General features: G+C 36.8%; 1 long non-coding RNA gene across 2 annotated transcripts in view; it reads right to left on the bottom strand.

The window, feature by feature from the left end:
• The window catches only part of LOC148981428 (uncharacterized), a 162,995-nt gene extending 147,769 nt beyond the window's left edge, over nt 1-15,226 (bottom strand). For both annotated transcript variants that reach the window (XR_016168525.1, XR_016168526.1), the window contains exon 1: nt 15,069-15,226. This is a non-coding gene — a long non-coding RNA (uncharacterized LOC148981428). The remainder of the gene's footprint in view (nt 1-15,068) is intronic.
• Between the last annotated feature and the right edge of the window lie 1,087 nt (nt 15,227-16,313).

Here is a 16,313-nt window from a genome sequence, read left to right as displayed (position 1 = left end):
TCTCCATCAACTGCAAGATGCTATCCTATCAATATGGGCCAACATTTCTAAAGAATGCTTTCAGCACCTTGTTGAATCAATGCCACATAGAATTAAGGGGGTCAAACACAGTATTAGTATGGTGTTCCTAATAATACTTTAGGTGAGTGTATAAATATTAAAATTTTTGATCAAAATTATTGCTAGAGACAAATCAGTTTCACTGGATATTGGTAGGTACACATCCCAAGCATCCCTACTAAATTCTATGCCCCTACTATCCAGTATCCACAGGAATCAGCTGCCATTTTGAGGTTCAAGTTTTCCCTGGTGTCTGCACGTGCAATAAGTGGGCGGGCAATATGTTAATGTTTCGTCTTGACGTCAAACGGAAAACAATTTCATTGACTCAGAATCGACTCCTACTTTTGAAAACATTAACTTTATATACAGTGCACTTTCAGATTTAAAACTTTGCAGGATGTTTTCATTCACTTAAAGCTATGTTACACACTAAAGGTCATTTTTAAAAATCTATAAAAATCCATCTCTTCCTTTAATGAAAAAAGTAACATGTAAATAAGGAAGAAATAAAAGTAAGAAATAAATACATATCTGTCATTGGTCAAAAAACAAAGCTGATGTTTGAATCTGCCCATTAACAACAACAAAGGATCCTGAGAAAGAATTACTCACTGGATTGATCAGGTTAATCCTTGCAAGATACTAAGCGTTTAGATTAGGACACTTGTAGCTGCTAAACCAAATATGCATGATATGTGTGAGCAGACGTATATTCAGCTTTGTGCTATTTACAATAAATATCAAGTATTTTAGATATACCTGGTCCTAACTGCATGTAAAAACATGTCAGGCAGAAGTTGGCAAGTGGACTGGATCAATACTGATAGTCAAAAGTCTGTCTACACAAGACTATTTAAGAAGTAATGCCACCTTGTGGGTGGAACACATAAAATACATTATCCATATTTGATATTATCTCATCATTCATATTTGAGTGTCTCTCGCTATCTGAGAGATGTAGCCTAATTCTCTATTTTTGAGCAATTCAAAAAGAAACATTTATATGTTGACAGAGCAACACACAAAGGGAGATCTAAAAGCCTTTAACGATTTTTTTTAAGAAAACACAAATTTAGAAAATGCCACAGATAACAGCCGAAGCATCAGCGAGCAGTTTATGGAAATGCCCTGGAAGAACTTATGCAAACGAAATCAGAGAGGAATAATGGCAGGAGATAAGCAAGTAAAGAGAGGCAAAGGTGTGGTGAAGGAGGTATTTGGGTGTATATTTTTAGAGTGTAAGTACATGATGAGACCTGAAGCTTGCTGATCAGCAGGGGAGCTTCTGCTTTTGAACAGGAGATAACTCAGAAGTGCTGCTCTATTCATCTTCTCTGCCATGAAGACATTCTCCCAGACATTAAAGCTTCACTGCAATCTTTTATTTCTCCCCATTATATTCCCTCCCTTATTCTTCACTCTCATACAGTACATGTACAAAAAAAAGTGAGCTACACACATTAAATGTGCGGTTCTTTCTCCATTCTCATCTGCGTCCTATCACAATTCCATCTTTGTGCATCCAACCTGATCCACATGCTTAATAAGAAAGATATGAGTGCATTTTTCAATGAAACTGTCATCAGTCACAATGTGTTCCAAAAAAAGAGCATATTTAATGCATACAAGCATGGGATTGAAATGCAAATACTGCAATACAATAATACATACAGTAGTTCTTCATTTTTGTGTGTGTGTTTTTTTTTTTAAACTGAAAAAGCAAAAAATAAAAGAATGTCTTTGTTGATATTTGCATTGTACATCGAGCACAAGTCTTAAAGAAACAGAAAATGCCTTCAGGTTACCTCTAGGCCTATAGGGATACAATATAAACTGTAAGATCTATAGCATTAAAGGGGCTATATGTAAGATTTTTTATGTAATGATCGTTTTTTTTATTGCCAATGTGTGAACATTGTTTGCAATGAAACTTAAAAACAGGACAGTACCCGAGTTTCTAGTTTGTCTATGAATGTGAAGGCCTCGGGAGTCGGGACGTTTTTTTCTGGGAAAATCAAAATAATGTTTACGCATGCTCCTGAGAGCCTCTTTTCTGTTCTGACACATTAAACAGTTTTAGTTCAGGATAGTGCCAAAATAGCTATTCTGTACTGTAATGTCAATGTGGCATGAAAAGAAAAGGAATTAATTCAAACTACAGTCTCACATAGCCAGATAGCCTCAAATACAGGCCTATAGGCCTACTTTATAATCAGTCATATTGTTAATTACCTCATCTGTCATAATGATGCTGGTGAATTGCAGAGCTTGTGAAACATATCCACATCGATGAGATGCTTTCTTAAGTGCTTTCTCACCGCTGTCGTGTTTGATGTTCCTATTTTCTTATTTAGAGCAGTGTTGCCAGATTGGGACAGGACAGTGGTTTTCAGCCCAAAATCTCCCCAAAAACACCCTGCTCAAGTAAGCAATTTTTAAAAAAGAAATAGACCAGTCAAACCTAATTAGAAAACCTGCATTGCATAGCCTACTGTAGATAGGTTGGTTCAACGAAACTCAAAACCATGGGTAACAAGGAAAATAAAGCTGTTTGCTGAATATACTTGTTATATTCATTGCTAAACTGAAACACATAAATAGTTTTTCAATTATGTTAGTGTTGCTGCAACGAAATCTCAGTCATCCTTACACCAAGAATCTCACTGCAGGAGAGCTAAATGAATTTCCCCAGTGGGGACTGAGCTCCTGTAAGATAATTCACTCCTGCTTTTATTGTATTTGCTCCTGTCTCAGCTATCTGAAGCTTTATTAGTTTGTTTCAGTCAAGCTGCACTTCTCAATTTGATATTTAAAAAAAACGTCCACCGCAAGATGATTCCTGTTAGAGTTACCGCAACCTCAACAAATCATATACATTTTCACATGACCAGAGGGAAATGGACCTCTGATTGATCAGATGCTCAGGAAATTGAGTCTAAATAAATAATGAAGCATGGAATCATTTTGGACTGTAAGGTAAATACAATGATCACTCAAGAGTGCTTTACATAAAAGAAATCTCATAGTCTCATATGTTTTCTAGATGTATGGTCACTCAGTTCGCTGTACTGATGATCTATGTCTAGATTTACTGTATGCTGCAGAAGTTGAGTTGTGTGCTACTCTCACAGGGTTTCTCAGATGGCCACAATGAAGCCACAATGAAAAAAAAATAATGACAACATTATTGTTGACATATTGACAAATTGTTGCATTAAAATCATGTTTGCTTAATAATAAATTCTAGGAAAAACAAACTCTTTGATGTAATGTTAGCATAAAGTGTATAAAAAAATACTACAATTTTGCAATGTTACAGTATGTGTAAAACATCACAAACTGAATGTGTAAAATGCACAAAAACTTACAGTAACGCTTTAGATTGCAGCCCGGAAAGTACTGTGTAATTAAGAGGAATTTACAGTGAAACTTTCTGTAATTATAGTGTACCTATAAACTTACATGCATTAGGGAACAATATTTAAAGTTTGGGGAATAAAGGGGTGACAACCAGGAGAAATAAAAAAAATATTTATACTGTAAGTATTATAGAACTAAGGGGTACTTATTACTATTATGATACAACAATCTTAGATTTGGGAGCAATTTAATGAGAACATACACTGCATACCTTTTTGTAGCAATTGTGTATCAATACATACTGTAGGCTTTTTAAAAAATGACAGGGTACATCTATGCATTTATAAAAAAAAAAATATATATATATATATATATATAATAAAAAATTGATAGCAAAAGTACAGAAATTTAAGTTTGGGCTAACTTGTTTCAAGGGAATGCAATTTTTCTGGTTTCATGTGGTTACAGGGTAAGTGGTGCTTGTATAATAAATAAAGGTTTCCGAGTCAGTGATATAAGATTGTGTGTATGCATTTTTATTGTACTTAACCATTTAAAAAGTAATCTTTTTAACAAAAGTGTACTCAAAACGAAAACTATTGCAACTTTTGCTTAAATATTGGGGAAAGATAGTCTTGTTTCATGGAACAAGAGGGTAACAAACACCACTTTAATTTACAGCCCGCAATATCACACTTACCCTGTAACTACATGAAACAAGAGGGTAACAACAAGCTCCACTACATGAAACAAGAGTATCTTTCCCCAATATTTTAGCAAAAGATGCAATAGTTTTCGTTTTCAGTGCACTTTTGTTAAAAAGATTACTTTTTAAATCCATCGATATATACCCTGTAATTTGTATAAAGCCTATACAGTGCACACTGGTTTACCATTATTTCAAAAAAAGGTATGTTTTTGCTAAATTGCTCCCAAATGTGAGACTGTTGTATCATAATAGTAATAAGTACCCCTTAGTTCTATAATACTTACAGTATAAATATTTTTTTTTATTTCTTTGTTACCCCTTTATTCCCCAAACTTAAAATATTGTTCCACTATAGGTACACTATAATTACCGAAGGTTTCGCTGTAAAATCACTTTAATTACGCTGTACTTTCCGGGCTGTAATCTAAAGCGATACCAAACTGTGAGCAACATGAAATGCAGGATCATGGTTTTGATACTGTGTTAGCTTGTGTCTGCTTTGCTGATGTCATTGTGTGGTAACCACTGATATATATAATGACTATGTCATATAGGGCCAGTTGTTCAAATGTACTCTGATCGGATTTTGCATGGTTATCGGATTGGATCAAATCTTGATAATGGGTTGTTCAAAGGGGAAAGAAGGACTCTGAAATCAGATTAGATCAGGGAATCCAATCAAAGTTTTAATCTGGATCAAACCTTCAGTTTGTGTTGTTCAAAACTTGTCAGTGGGATTTTGATAACTTTGATCCAAAAAAACAGGATTTGGTCCCAACAGGGGGTAGGATTTCAAGGTGGATTTCAGGAATAAAATGTAGTAAACTTTAAAATTGGTCAAATAATACATTTGTATCATTTATACTTGTACAGTATTTATATTTTGCACTTGACTTGTGTAACCATTGTAACAGTGATAAAGTAGACATATGCTAACAATTAAGCTATTCAGTAAAGTAAAGTAAAAATAAAATAAAAATTATCTCATTTGTGTTTTGTCTCAAAATAAGAAACACTAATAAGAAACAGTGACCCCATGTTGTCTCTTCTACCTGTTCTTTACATAGCTGGTAGCCCACATTGTGATATGTTGTCCCATTTAGAGCACTGGTAATCCGGATTTGGTAATCTTGAAAACTGTGTATCTGGATCAGGGTGATCCAGTCCAATGTTGCTTTGAAAAACCGGCATAAAAGTAAGACAGATTACCTGATCCTGGATAGGAAAAAATGGGATTTCCAAATCAGGATCATTTTGATCCAGATTAAATATTTTGAACAACTGGCCCATATAGATCAGTGGTGGTAACCAAAAAAGCCTGAAGAAAGCAGGTATTTAGTTGGTGGAAGGCCTTATTTTTATTTTATTTTATTTTATTTTAAAAGAGCCATCTCTGCCCATTGGCGCAAACTTTTTCAAATAATCAACTGATTTGTCCATGTGATATTCTCTGGAGTCACATGACATGACATCTGTTTTGACTAAGTAGTCAGCTTGCTGACAATTCTGGAATTTCGGTCAAATACAGGCTATTTTTGCCGTGCATAAAACATACAATACACTTGTACAAGTGTATTGTATTGAATCATTTCAAGTGTATTGTACTGAATCAGTGAATACAGTACACTTGAAATGAAATGATAAATGTAAATGTGCACTACAGCAGCAGCAATATTGTTCTCCCCTCTGCCATGTTTCATTTTTATGGCATGCCCAACTCTAGAATTTGGGTATCAAAATTATCCCCAAACTTCCCAGTTGTAAATTCAACCAGAGAGAGAGCAATTTTTTTAACTTGGAAACTTGTATTTACGGTAATTCCGATTGCATGTAAAGGCAGCATTAACCCCAGGTTGTGCCTATAAACGGATGCCAGCTTGTAAGAGCCTAAACCTCACTTCCCTGGCCTCAAGAGGCATGCGAATTATGCTAAGAGCTGTGGCCTTTAGTGTCCTTGTTAGCGCACCCGCCTTGAATCCCGCTCGAAACGGTGCGATTAGAGCCGGAGGGGTTACACATAGCAAAGCAGCTTTTTTAATGTCAAGTCAAGTCACCTTTATTTATACAGAGCTTTATACGATATAGATTGTTTCAAAAGCAGCTTTACAGTGATAACAGGAAAATAATGCATTTCGGCTGATGGTTCTTAAAATCTTTCCCAAGTCCATATGACATCTTCTGCATACTAATGTTAACCGGCTAAAGTTTTTTTAGTAAATGCACAACGGGGCAATTTGTAGCTAATTGTTTAGTTAATTTTTCTCAAGAAAGATCTTTACATTAGTGTTGTCACCTTTTTTGTATTTTATCCTGAGTGACTTTTGTTTCTGAGATGCCTGTAGATTGCAGACAGTGATGAGTTGACAACGTTTAAATAAAGTGGCCCAATATCTTCTGGCATTTTCACAATAACATGCTCTAAAATCAAAAACTAATGTGTCTTACTATAAAAGGCTGTGATTTAAAATTATGCTGCAAGTTTTCTATGTTAATGGGACCATTACACACTGACCTCAATAAGAGGGTAATTTTAGAGGAATGAATTAAAACAGCACTTTAATGAAAAATGAATGTGTAATGAAGCTTGGCGAGTCTATCATGCCACCAGTCCTAAAGCACGGAGTGACCGGTTCTGACATCCATCATCCACTCTGCAATTTAACACATAACCTTTTCAGTTCACGCCACATCAAAATACTCGCTTTGACATGATTACATTTGCAGTTATGATTTTGTGTCAGTAAATGGGACTGAAGATGAGAGGGAGTTTTGGCTCATGGGTAAAATGATATGAAGCGAGTGATGCATGTTTTTTGACTTTTTACTCTTTACAAATTATCAGTGTGCATTGGTCAGAAACAATATATATATGCTCTCTCTCTCTCTCTCTCACACACACACACACACACAGACATATATTCTATATATATATATATATATATATATATATATATAGTAATTATTATGTATTGCTGTTAAAGGACAACTGGTACCTAGTCAACCATTTTCTGAGCTTTGTTTTCATGATATTCAAATATAAAGAGTTTTGTCTCTAAAAACTGTTTAGCATACAACGCTAGTATATAGGGCACAGAGTAATGAAAAATAAAAATCGCTAGTTAATACCACAAACAAGGCTCAAAATAGCCCCACACTAACACAGTAACATAATGAAGGTCCCTAAATGCAAACTGAAGCACTGAGAACTTTGTAAGTGTACAGACCGTTTAAAGGGACACTTCACCCATTCGCATTAAGCTTTGTATCTTTAGAAACCCAGTCATATTTTTGAATGCTCATGGTTTATTCCATTATTTTCCCCTGAGATGAGAGAAATAAGGATTTAAGTGTTTTACTTCCTGCTTATTATGACGTAAATATCGTCACTTGTGTCATAATAGTCATAATAGAAAGTGTAGAAACTACAAATATTAGCTCATTATTATTCAAAGGTGTGGGACCCACTTACCCTACAAGCCTATTAAAGATCAGTGGGTGGGACTTCACTTGCAGAAACTGAAATCAATATCCGCCATCTTGTTTGGAAGCTAAGCTAACAAGCGCTGTGAGATAGTAAGTTATGACAATGACGGAAGAAACTAAACATGATATGGAAGAGGATTTGGAAATGTTGTCGTGGAAAGGAGGCGGGAACCGGCGAATATTTAAACATTTTAATAGTAAAATGAACAAATACAAAACGAAAGTATAAGCCAGCAGCCCCTCATTGACGACTGATTTAAAGTTACACACAACAGAAACAAAACAACATAAAATCAGGCCTGTTTCTCTCGATCTGCCGTCGTCGCTCCTCATTTTATGCTTTCACTGCTTCGTGAGAGACGTGAGACATTATCACTCACACCCCGGCCTCGCGCCGTCCTAGGGTGACCACCCGTCCCGCGTAGCGCATGCGCGCACAGCGTTTGAAGCCCAATTTATGAGTCCCGCAAATTGAGACCGTGTCACGCATAATCAATGCTTGCTCAAAAAAAAAAATCCTCGAGATCCAGGCTGCCAAACGTTGCGCCTGAACACGTTCATGTTCATGAACTCGTTCATATTTTGGGTGAACTCAACTGAACGTATTATTTTACTGCCTGTCCTGATGAACGTTACTGTGAACTCGTTCATTCTGGTGTCTGTAAATGCACGCTCTCTCAGTTTAAGTTCGTTCAATAGGGTGCCAGATTTCTATAGAGCCTTCCAGGCGAAAACCCGGCTAAAACTCACCGTAAACAGGGCTTAATACACTGTAAAAAAAATATTTTCATGATTTGTAATCACAACATTTTTTCTTTTGTCAAGTCAACTTAGATCATTTATGTAGTTCGGATAACATAATATTTTGAGTTTCTGATGATTAAATGAATCTCTGTAATGAATCATTGTATTAACTTAAATTTTTAAGACAACCAGGTTACTTATTTTTTTAAGTTAAACCAACAATAATTTTTTACAGTGTATGTAGCGAAAAAACACCCAATCTGGCAACACAAGCCACCAGTGTCACACCGCGGCCGCCGTCGACAAAGGCGTCGTATGATCATTTAAACGGATTTTATAACGAGGTTGGTGAGGATGGGAAAAATCTTACATTTCTGTGCAAACTTTGAACTGAACTAGTATTTTTTAAAATATGTGAACTGAACTTTGAACTAGTTCATGTAGAAAGTGAACTTTCCCAACACTGGTTGCCACTCCCACATGACCTGCTGACTAGGTTGTTGTCAACTTTTTCATTGTTGTCATGACAGCGCACCTTCTCGTTCTGTGAACCACTGGAGTTGTGAGTTTCGACTTTTTTTTCGACTTTTTTTTTTTAACTGTTCCTGTGGTGTTGAGCAACTATAATTCCTGTCAATCCTATAATTTTTTATATTATTATTTATTTAAAGTGAATAAATTGTAATGAAAAATAAATTAAATAGTTAAATAGCTAAAGTAAATCGTAAGTGGAAGTGCATCTGCAATTCATTGAATGTTCAAAATATTAATCTTTATTTCGAAAAAAAAATACACATTGGTTGGCCTATTCATGAGCATATATCAGCAATTACACATGTTTCGGGAATAGGCCATTATTAATTTGCCATAAGGTGGTATGTGCTAGAAATGGGTAAACCACTATTAGTGAGTCCAATTTTTTAAATAATTTAATAGAAATATATTATCAAAAACGGTGGTAATCAAATAAAAGTTTAGCAAACGTTTTAATCCTTTTATTTTTTGCCAAAGTGCTGTGGGGTGGGGGCATCGCCGCGCCAAACAGTGTCCCACATTGTCCCTCAGAAACATACCACTTGTCCCCCCTTGGGCTTATAAGCAGGTGGTCACCCTACGCCGTCCTCTTACGTCCCTCACCCTCGATCGTCCTGCTCGCCACAGCCAACTAACTAGACATTTTGTGTGAAATGAATTTCAAACTCTGGTGACAGCTAACGTTAGCCATGTAGACGGAAGAGTGATTTCTCTGTGTGCGCTGCTCCGGATTAGTGGGTGTGGCTTGCGGAGCTGTGCAATGCGGTGCATTGTGGGAGTTGTTGTCTTACATTCAAATGCGCCCCTCGGTTATATTCGGTTTATATCACGAGGGCACCAAATTCAACTACATATATGATCCACTTTCAATAAAGATCATATAAATCATATCATATATAACCTATAATGATATATAAAACAATATAAATAATATAAATAAATATATATCAAATACTCAACAAAAAAAAATATTTTATAATGTATAAAGCAGTATATAAAAAATAAAACAAATTGGTAACTTATATTAAATATACTTTGATCACATAAATGAGTGCAGTACTCAATTTCAGATTCAATTGCGAATGGAGCCATGGGGTTTGCTCAGCGCTCAAGGCTAGACTAAAACCAGGCACCTCACAGGATGTGAGAAGCCAAGGAGAGGTCAGGAGCGCAGAAGCTGTCATGGAGAAACGGAGCAGGGTCATACAGCGGTGAATCAAGGTTCCTGCCATGATGGAGGGATTAAGTAAGTTTCAGTGGAATGGAATTATCCATTAAGAGAGACAGCAGGCAGGCAGGCAGAGCCTTCAGAAGACAGCATTGTAAATCAAACGAGTCCAGGGTTTATCTCTTCACCTGACGACCAGGGCCTCCCGAGCCCCTACAAGGTCACCTGCAACAATGGTGTGGTTGGAGAGAGTGGAGGTTTACTAGGGATATGGGCCGAGCTCAGATTGAGAATCATGCCCGCAAGCTCGAACATCCCACCGTTGCATCATTGTACATTGAAAGCAATCTCTACCCTCTTCATCCACACCAGCCCTGGAGGAAGGTTTGTCTTGGCTGCCTGGCCAGAGCCTTATCTTCCTCCTTCAAGTATTCACTATCCTTTCAATGGGTTGCACATCTCCCTGTCTGTCTCCCTCTCTGTGCTTTACAGCTGTAATCTTCTCAAGCCTGTCCTTCAAAGCCACCAGAGGCCCTATGTCAGCCGCGTTCTTGAGGATAGAAGCTTTAAAGGCTAATGATGTCCATGTGTGGGCAGAGCGTTGTTTTTCATTGGTTTGCTGGTGCCCGGGGGGGGGGGGGGGTGGTTATGAAAATGTCACTGATGCACAGAGCATTCAAAGATGATTGATTTCAATGACACAGTGAGTGACCCTAAACCTTGCACTTCTTCAAGCTCCAGGGCTTCTGCCTTCACCTAATGGGCTTAGATAGAATTCTGTCAACACATCAACATCCAAAAAAAAAAACTTATTCCCAGCAGCACTCATTGCAAAAGCACTGCTGTTTAAAGATTTCATTCAAGTGTTTATTGTACTTTTTTCCGATTTATACATAAAAGATGCTCGGAAATTTGTTTATTTGTCATGAGTATTAAACTGATGTTCCTATAGAACTAAAAAGTGATATGCACCGTCCGTTTTTGTGCTTCAGTATGACTAAGTTTCTTTCCCATGCATGTAAAATCTGGAGTAATATTCATGAGGTTTGAAGAATATATAATATTCCAGAACCCTTCTCAATGCAGGAGCAGGGTATGTCTTCCATGCTATACATCAGTTTTATAAGCCCTCTCCTCACAGACCCAGAATCAGCTGTATAGTGTGCTCTATCATCCAACCCCCTTTAGTCTCCCTATGCCTGTGCTGTCTCTCAATCCCCTGCTTTTAAAACAAAATTTTCTCAATTATATTATTTGATGTAATCACTGTAAATTAAAGCTATAGTCCGTAGCTTTTTTGGGTTAAAAATGATCCAAAATACATATTTGAGAAAATACACAACCAGCCAGTGTTCAAAACTATCTGCTTGCCGTAGCTCGATTCAAAGCGGTAAGCTTGTAATAATGTTTCAAACTCTTGTGGTACTGGTGGATTTCCAATATTTCCAATAAAAATACAAACTATTACAGGAAAACACATTGACGAAAAATATATCATACTTCAACATGACATCATGACTTTTGCGTAAACATACATGCCACTTTCGAGTCAAGTGGCGTGTTATCTCTACGCATTTTGAGCTATCCGCGTGTATCCGCGTGTATGTCTACGCCATTAACGTCCGAGTGATTCCTCATGTCTGTACACGCCGTCAAATGTCCAGTCATAAATGCCATTAACCCCAGTGACGGTTAGGTTTAGGGACGGGGTTGAGGTAAGTCATATATTTATATGTACAGTAACGTTAAGTCAACGGCGTTCATAAACACGCTGAAAAGCGATTATGCGTCTTGATAGCACGGCAAAAATGGAAATACAAATTGGCGTGTCATACACACGCTACTTCATGAGATCAGTCTGCATACTTACAGGTCGTGGCCTGTAAACAAAATCTCAATCTATTTATTTGGAATAATGGAACAAAAATAACTCCATACCAATGCCATATTGCAGATTGCAGTGTTTTACAGATAATTACGTGATGCTGATTTTATGTCCTTCCTTTTGCAGTTAACAGTAACCAGGATTACTTATTCAGCTGGTTATAAAATGTGTTAAGATGTCTTAGCTCTGACAACGCTGGTTAGCGATTTAATCATCCACTCTCATACTAACATGTAGGTTCAAATTTTAAGTTTAATGCTTACACTTTGCAAATGATTTTATATGTGTATATGCAGTGTTTACTTGTTGACTTCTGTTGTAAATGCATAACCATAAACTGTCATTTTTTAACTATTTCTGTGGTATGCAACATGATGTTCACCACAAATGTACAGGGATGATTTTATCCCGAAAATGAAAATTTTGTCATAATTTGTCATAATTCTCACCTTCGTGTCGTTTGACCTAAATTTCAGCTTACTCATTCCTCAAACAAAGCTATTATATGGCTTCAGAAGACTTGGAATATAAAGAATGTGCTTATTTAAAAAATTATTTTGTGGTGCATTTTGAAGCTTGACACTGTTGACAGCCACAGTTCTCCATTACATTAAAAAGAATGACCACCAGGATATTCATCTTTTACTTACTACTGTAAACTTACTTAACTTCCTAGAGAAAGTCAAACAGATGTAAAATGAAATAACGTAATAATTTTTTGGTGAACTATTTCTAAGTTCCAAGGCTGTGGAATATTCTTTTAAAGATGACAAACAGTATCACAACACGTTTGTCGATCTTTTGAGAGGGTGTTGGTTCAGCGACATTTTCTCATTAAGCTTCCTTCTCTCCTCAACCCTATTTACCAACCCTGATCCTGATCAACACATTTCTCCATCTCTACATACCTCCTCATCATCATCATCTCCTTTTCCTCCCCCTCTTATCTCTCTCTGTTCACAATCAGTACGGCTTCATGATTGCCACCCAGCCCACGTCTGTGGAGCAGATGAGGTTGCAGTCTGCTTCCAGGTTCTCAGTCTCAGTTGCTTGTGTGTGTGTGTGTGATGTACGTATGATGATGCATGAACCGTGGGCTGCTGTAGATTGAGAAGAAATCCTGATCAGACAGGAACATGAAAAAATCCCCAAAAATTGCAGCCCCTGTAACTCATAGTTTTCAGTATTTGGAACAGGAAATGCACCAACTAGCCAATGAGACCAGGTGTGAGATATTGTCGTTTGTCTTTCCGCTTGTGCAGGTTTGTTTTGAATGGGGCAGAGATGTCATTACTGAGGCACATTAAACACTATGAGCAGTGACTGACAAAGCAATTATCTGTTTTGCTGCTCCGCAGCGTATTAAGAAGTAGGTGATAATAAGTAAACATAGCTTCTTCTTTTTTTACGCAGGAGGTAAACGCTTACCAGTGGAATCAGCTACCTGCATGTAAAAAGTGTAAAACATTATTTTCTTGATACATATTTTTATATTGTTTACTAGTACAATGTCTAAACATCCTTGAAACAAGATAGATTTACTTGAGATAGATTTACATTTCTTGTAAGGTGAAATGTATCCCATACGTATTTTTATTATAAATGCAGTATATAGAATGTTGCACAAAAATTGTGTGTGTGTGTGTGTGGGGGGGGGGGGGGGGGGATATATGTATATATATATTCTTGTCTATACAAGAATATATATTCTTGTATATATAGACTCAACTATAATATATATATTCTTGTATATGTATATAACATATATATTCTTGTATATGTATATACCATATACATATATATATATATATTCTTGTATATATAGACTCAACTATAATATATATATTCTTGTATATGTATATAAATATATATTCTTGTCCAGGCCCTGGTCATTTCAAGGCTTGACTACTGCAACGCTCTTTTGGCTGGACTTCCATCATGTGCAACTAAACCTCTACAATTGATCCAGAATGCTGCAGCTCGTATTGTCTTCAACGAGCCCAAAAGGGCCCACGTCACTCCTCTGTTCATCTCTTTGCACTGGCTGCCACTCGCTACTCGCATCAAGTTCAAGGCGTTGACTCTTGCTTACAGATCGACCACTGGCTCAGCTCCCTTCTACTTTCACTCGCTCCTATGAGTCTACATCCCTACCAGAAGCCTATGAGTGACGGCTTGTGGTACCATCACAAAGAGCCACAAAATCCCTCTCCAGAACATTCTCATTCACGGTCCCATGCCATGCTGGTGGGATGATCTGCCCATCATCATCCGGAATGCAGAATCCCTGACAGCATTTAAAAGACAACTGAAAACTCATCTCTTCCGTGAGCAATTTAAATAAATAATAAACAAATAAAAATTCCTTACTTGCCTGGTTTATACTACTCTGAGCAATGTTTGAACTTTGTATTTTGAGCACTTCTTGCGTTGTTATTGCCTCTCCACAATGTTTTGTTTGTTTGATTTAGTCCTCAGATAAGTCGCTTTGGATAAAAGCGTCTGCTAAATGACTAAATGTAAATTTGAATGTAAATATAAACATATTTGCCTTGCGGCCTTTGCATGTTTATTTGTTTTTTGTTTTTGTTTTTGTCTTTTTGGATTGTTTGTTTTAATTATCCACTTATTCATTTTGATTGTTTCACTCACTGACAGGGATAAATAGAGAAATAGGGAAATGGCGTTTACCCACCTCCAAAGTGCGTTTATCCACCTCTAATTAGATATGTAGTTCATAAGACATTTTAAATGAAGCATAATTATGTCGTTTTAGTTTCATGTAGATCATTATTAGTTTCATAGGCTGTTAAACCTAAGACGAAGTCTTTCAAATAGCGCTATCAGTGTTGTTGACGCAACAGTGTTTTTTGTTTTTTGTTTTACTGACGGTAAGTTGCACTGTTGACGCTCACGCAGCCTCTCGAGTAGAAATCTACACAATGAGGCAGCACACACACTCAGTTAACAACATACTGCCTATAAAAAATCTAAATGTGGAGTTTTTATACTTTTTACATGTTAAGCAACCTCATTTATTTTTCCTGAACACTATCACGATTGAAAATGTGACATTGATTTCCAACAACAGTTCAATAAACAGTTAAAATCAAATCGCTTACATTTTAGATGTAATCTTGGCTGTTTTGTTCTGTTTCAGCAGCGAAAATAGTTCCGAACAAAAAATCACAGCCGAACCACGGCATATCTCACAGGAACACACAGCCTGTTTTCATTACTGAATGATTCAGCATTTTGAACGATTCGATTGAGTCAAAGATTCAATTACCCATTCAGTCTCATTCTTGAATGAATCAGCCGTTTGAACGAATCGTTTGAATGAATTAATCAATGACTCACTCATTAAGACGGTCGCCTGCAGCCACCTACTGGCGGTTTAATGTTATATGTTTAAAAGTAGCATCATTCTTTCCAACTTTTCTTATATTTAAATTAAAATCAATTTCATAATTATTTTATGCAATTGTAATTTTTCAGTGTAAATGATTTAATTTGATCAGCCCCTGGGGTAACTAGGCCCTTGTGTCTTATTATTCGAAATAATTGAATTTATTGATCAAATTTAGCAATTTAAAATGAAAGATAAAGCATACATGTAATAATATTGGGGGAGGGGGTGCCCTTTAAAGGTGCAGAAATTACAATATGGTGATTTAAATATCAAAGCTGATTGAACACTAACACTATAAATAAAAAATAAAAAAATCCGAACAAGCAACTTTTTTACTCGGACAAGTGAATGGCAGATTTACTTACACCATACACCGGTAGGCAGTGGCCCACCTTACCTGGTGACCACGTCTTGGTCCACCAGAATTGTTAACCCACCTCTTTTTTTACCACTACACCTCTGCCTTTACGACCTCTGCTCACTGATACAATAGAGTTCTTTGACTTTATACTGACACCAATAGGTGTGGATGCAGCATGACGCAAGATTAAAAGAGTAAGCCTTTAAATGCAAAACCTCAAATTTCACATCTCTATATTAAAAAAGATGACTGGTTTGTCTGCTGGATTCTACAGAGGCAAAATGAGACCTCTCTCTGGAGAGAGTGTTTGAAACTTGGCATTCTGCATTTTTCCATTAAGCTGTCAAAGTAGTTTTGTAACATCATGCTCTTATCGTACCATCTCCGAGCCCAGGAAGCTCCTGAGGTTTGGTTCCGATTCACTTTTGCAGTCGATGTCCCCTTAACCACATACTCATCTGTCTTTATTCTGCTTCTGGGATTTCACTTTTCCTTTCAGCGAAGATCTGTCAGGACTCAGGGAGAGAGACAGTGCGGTGTCCTGCGTAATTGTGAAATTAAAATTTCTTGAGTGTGTGCAAAGCACGGGAGATA

Source organism: Pimephales promelas, chromosome 5, assembly GCF_988280905.1.
Source record: "Pimephales promelas chromosome 5, fPimPro1.hap1.1, whole genome shotgun sequence".
Lineage (NCBI taxonomy): Eukaryota > Metazoa > Chordata > Actinopteri > Cypriniformes > Leuciscidae > Pimephales > Pimephales promelas.
Note: the sequence above shows the minus strand (reverse complement) of the source record. Positions and strands in the feature narration are given on the sequence as shown.